The sequence below is a fragment of the Nannospalax galili genome, unplaced genomic scaffold (genome assembly GCF_000622305.1).
Source record: "Nannospalax galili isolate Female #2095 unplaced genomic scaffold, S.galili_v1.0 scaffold903, whole genome shotgun sequence".
NCBI lineage: Eukaryota > Metazoa > Chordata > Mammalia > Rodentia > Spalacidae > Nannospalax > Nannospalax galili.
The window spans coordinates 209244-214530 of NW_008349989.1; the positions used below are offsets into that span (position 1 = coordinate 209244).

A 5287-nucleotide genomic window follows, 5' to 3' on the forward strand; every position below is an offset into this window, starting at 1 on the left:
ATAGCCATGTGGGTGCTGGGAATCAAACATGGGTCCTCTGCAAGAGCAGTCAGTGGTCTTTTTTTTTTTTTTTAAGTTGAATTTCTTTTTATTTGTCCTAAAATGCTTACTTTCAAACTTGAAGGGACTTCAATTATTTCCATGCAGTTTTCAATAATTCTGTTATTTTCAGACCACAATCAAAATATTCATACGGTATTCGTACTGCAGCACCTTCCACCCACCCTTTTCTCGCTTGAACTACCCTTCTTTGTTTCTTTTTCCACTTTCAGATCTTTCTTGAAATGTAGTAAGCAGAAGTGTACTGGGTATTCCAGCCTCAGTTTGGTCTATCATTGTTGGAATGGCTTCTGCTGTGCCGTGGTCTTCCAGTTGGTCTGTTATTTCTAGGACTATAAGATCTCCTATAATTGTAATCAAAGGACCAACTCCTTGATCTCCTCCTTTCATAATTCCGGCTTCTAGACATCTGTATCTGTCATAATCATCATAGTGTGAAGAGCTGTACACACTCCTCCCTTCCTTGGCTTTCATTTGACTTGGTGTCTTCCAGTCCCCCTGTGCAAACTGTATTTAGATTTGTCACCCACAAATCCATTTTCTGTACAAATTATGTAAAGCATCTTCAGCATCATGAACATCCTCAAACTTGGTCTGTTATTTCTAAGACTATAAGATCTCCTATAATTGTAATCAAAGGACCAACTCCTTGATCTCCTCCTTTCATAATGCCGTCTTCTAGAAAGCGGTATCGTGCATAATCCCCATAGTGTGAAGAGCTGTACCCACTCCTCCCTCCCCTCGCTTTCATTTTGCTGGGTGTCTTCCAGTCCCCCTGTGCAAACTGTATTTAGATTTGTCACCCACAAATCCATTTTCTGTACAAATTATGTAAAGCATCTTCAGCATCATGAACATCCTCAAACTTGGTCTGTTATTTCTAAGACTATAAGATCTCCTATAATTGTAATCAAAGGACCAACTCCTTGATCTCCTCCTTTCATAATGCCGTCTTCTAGAAAGCGGTATCGTGCATAATCCCCATAGTGTGAAGAGCTGTACCCACTCCTCCCTCCCCTCGCTTTCATTTTGCTGGGTGTCTTCCAGTCCCCCTGTGCAAACTGTATTTAGATTTGTCACCCACAAATCCATTTTCTGTACAAATTATGTAAAGCATCTTCAGCATCATGAACATCCTCAAACTTGGTCTGTTATTTCTAAGACTATAAGATCTCCTATAATTGTAATCAAAGGACCAACTCCTTGATCTCCTCCTTTCATAATGCCGTCTTCTAGAAAGCGGTATCGTGCATAATCCCCATAGTGTGAAGAGCTGTACCCACTCCTCCCTCCCCTCGCTTTCATTTTGCTGGGTGTCTTCCAGTCCCCCTGTGCAAACTGTATTTAGATTTGTCACCCACAAATCCATTTTCTGTACAAATTATGTAAAGCATCTTCAGCATCATGAACATCCTCAAACTTGGTCTGTTATTTCTAAGACTATAAGATCTCCTATAATTGTAATCAAAGGACCAACTCCTTGATCTCCTCCTTTCATAATTCCGGCTTCTAGACATCTGTATCTGTCATAATCATCATAGTGTGAAGAGCTGTACACACTCCTCCCTTCCTTGGCTTTCATTTGACTTGGTGTCTTCCAGTCCCCCTGTGCAAACTGTATTTAGATTTGTCACCCACAAATCCATTTTCTGTACAAATTATGTAAAGCATCTTCAGCATCATGAACATCCTCAAACTGAACATAAGCAAATCCTCTCAGACATCAAGTGTAGAAATCAAGTGGAACATATATATCAACTATAGCACCATAATGACCACATTCTCACTGCAAGTCTTCAGACATGGTGTCGTCTGTCATGTTCCTGATGAACGGAGACATGTTGGGAGGGCACAGGTAGCGGGATATGGAGACGGCATGAGTCTCTGCTGGCAGCATTAATGGGTTCAGGAAACCGAGTTTGTGGTTTCGGCAGTGGCTCACATCCACATCCACATCCACACACACGAACACACACCAGACTTGGTGGCATACACCTATAATCCGTGCATGCAGAGGCAGAGACAGCAGGGTCATGGTAAAGTCAAGGATAACCTGTTCTATATTGCAAGTTCTAGGATAGCCCAGGGCTGTGTGATGAGAACCTGTCTCCAAAAAGCATGGTGACAGAATGCACAAGACCCATGCAAACACAAACCAGACAAGGACCCAGCATAGAACTGGGGAAACGGGTAAGTAGCCCTGTTACACTAATTTTTTCTTCCTTTTCCCTTCTTGCAGGCTCACACTAGGGCCTTCCAAGGCCCCAGGCCTCACAGACTAACATAAGACATTTTTAGTTTGGGTCTTGCATGGTTTATATGCTAGGAAGGGAGTGACTTACAAAGAGACTGCGCCTGGGCTGGAGAGATGGCTCAGTGGTTAAGAGCACTGTTTGCTCTTGCAGAAGACCCGGGTTCAAATCCCAGAACCCACATGGCAGCTAACAACTGTTCTTAGCGCCAGTCCCAAGGGATCCAAGAGCCTCTTCTGACCTCCCGGGGCATTGCACCACGCGGGTGCACTTACCTACATGCAGGCAATACACACATACGCATAAAATAAAAACAATAAATAAAATTAAAAAAAAAAAAAGAGAGAGACTGCTCATTCAAGCCCCACTGGCAGTAGCAATTAGCGTTCACCCTGAGCACCGGTGTTCTAAAGTGTCCCACCGCATGTCCATACCCCACAGGAAGCTGCCGTTTGTGGGGGCCCCACGCTCGCTTTCTCCATTCCAATCTCGCCCTGCAGAGCCTGCAAGACAGGCAGGGCGTCTGCCCAGCTGCTCTCACCCCTGCCCCAGTGCACTCCAAAATGGTATGCTACCTCTCCATCTTGCAGCGGGCATCGCCCCTCTTCCCAGGGTGCTCCTTATCTTGGCCCTGGCTGGCTTACACTTCGGAGGAATGAGTAATGTTTGGGCTACAAGCCCAATGTTAGCTGAGGAACTTTTGATAGCTGATCCCCGCTGGGTGAGGGAAAGTCAGTCTTCTTTAGATAAGTTGAACTGGCTCCAGTGGATGAACGTGCACTGAGGGACCAAACTTGACTGGATAGGCCTAAACAAATAAGGCAGAATGCATGAAATCTGGTGTGGAGACTTTGGGGGCGGCCAGAGGCACAGATAGGAGAGAGGTTCTAAATATAATTAAGATGTATTGTATTAAATGCACAAAAATTCAATAAAAATATACAAATATATGAAGAAAATTATATAAATGTAGACAGAGCCAAATAAACCCAGAAATGATTTGAAAAACCATGGAAATAAAGCCAGAGGCAGCATAATACATCCAACTTGGTTTGGAAGCCCATTTCTGCCATCCCATGTCTGTAACCGCAGCAACAGAGCTCAGACTCAGCACCTAAGAAGTGCTCTCTAAATACTGGTTGAATCAATAACTGAATCAACCTCAATCTCAAATGTCTAGTCTTTTCCTTTTGAAAAATCAGAACAGAAGTCCTTGTCCAGTGTCTGACTCAGCGCTTGGCATGTCCCTTTGTGCTCAACCTCAGCCGGACTTACATAATCTTCTCTAGCCCTCCAGTCACATAAGCACAACCCAACCTGGGAGATGTGCCTTCCACTCTTTAATTGTTTGGGGAAAAATAGGATTGTTTAATTGCCTTCATCCCTTCATCCTTCCAGAAACCAGTTTTAAACATTTATAATCTCTGTCCTCTCCAAACCAACAGATTTTTAGCTCACATTTAATAAAATGTGTCAAAGATTCTGCTTTTGCCTGATTCCTAATGCTAATGAATTCATCAATCCTATTATCACCCATCTTTCTGCAAATGTCAAGCAGTATGTAGCTGACAAGGTCATCACCATTAGATACAAGTTCATGGACATACACGTTTGTTCTTGACAGCTGACATCTACAGCTCACCTCTGCTTTCACATACTTCTTTAACTGCACACCATTTTCACGTTATTTGTCACTGTATGTCAACATTTCCAAACATCTATGCAGGTTTACATGGATTTAAATACATATAATTTACTATTTGTAAATAAATGCCCTTTTCTGAAAATGGCTTACTTCAGTGGATTTTTTTTTTTTCAGACTTTATCCTTATTTGGGACTTCTATGCTTTAAATGTTCCATCCAAAGCTTACATTTGAATTGAATTGCCATTGAAACAGTATTTAAGGGTGCAGCTGTTAGGAGGTGATTAGGGGCTTAATTGTAAAATGGGTCGATTCCAAAGGAAGTCACGTCCCATCTCTAGCTCTCCTGCTCTGTCCTTCTTTCTGGCATGGAATGATGAAGTGAAGGCCCTGGCTTGGTGCCAGCTCCACTCTCCATTTTCTCAGCCTCCAAAGTCATGAACCAATACATTTTCTCTTTATTGTCAAGTAGCCAGTGTTGGGTATTTTGTCAAAGCATCAAAGAATGGACTAAGACAGAAAGAAACACTTTTTTTTCACAGATATTTTAAATTGGAGCAGTCTAGAAGCTGAACCTAACTAAGAAAAGTGTTTTGTTTTGTTTTGTTTCTTTTTTCCATAGTTCAAGACAGGGTCTCAGTATGTAGCCCAGGTTGTTCTCAAAAGTGTTCCGGCTTGTCTTGCCTGAGGCTCCTGGATGCTGGCAGGATGGGTGTGTGCCACCACTCCCAGTAGTTCTTTGGTTCCTATGCCAATAATTTGTTGAGGGAGTGTTTCACTTACAAGAGAAGCAGCAGAGGGCTAAGAAGTGGAACAAAGATCTGGTTTCTGATTAGAGGAACAACATCAAAAAATTTGTCCAAACTTAGAGGAAGGAGTGAGACTTTCACATCTATCAGTGAAACTGGATGTGATGTGTGCTGACTATGGATAAGAAGGATGTGTGAGGTAGCCCTGTCTGTAAAAAACAGAGCTCCAATGGGATGCTGGAGACTTGTAGAAGTTTATACTCAGAGCAACTGGGAGGTGGATACACATGCCTGCTAGATTTAATTTTTAGTCAAAGAAAAGTAGGACTTCATATGGGTTAATGGTCTAATTTTATTGTCTATGATGGTTTCTCCTGTCAACTTGACAGAATTTATAATCACCATGGAAACAAATCTCTGGGAAATTATCTAGATTAAATTAATTGAGGTGGGAAGATCCACCCTAAATATAGATGACAGCATTCCATAGACAGGGATTCCAAGCTGAGCTTCCTGACTGGATGCATTTAGACTAGCAGTAGCATCTAGCTCCTGTCACTACTCCTCCTTTCCATGACGGAA

The 5287-nt window shown here is 42.4% G+C and overlaps 1 pseudogene; it reads right to left on the bottom strand.

The window, feature by feature from the left end:
* Window positions 1-268: 268 nt before the first annotated feature.
* LOC103745272 lies at window positions 269-1957 on the bottom strand (annotated as a pseudogene).
* Between the last annotated feature and the right edge of the window lie 3330 nt (window positions 1958-5287).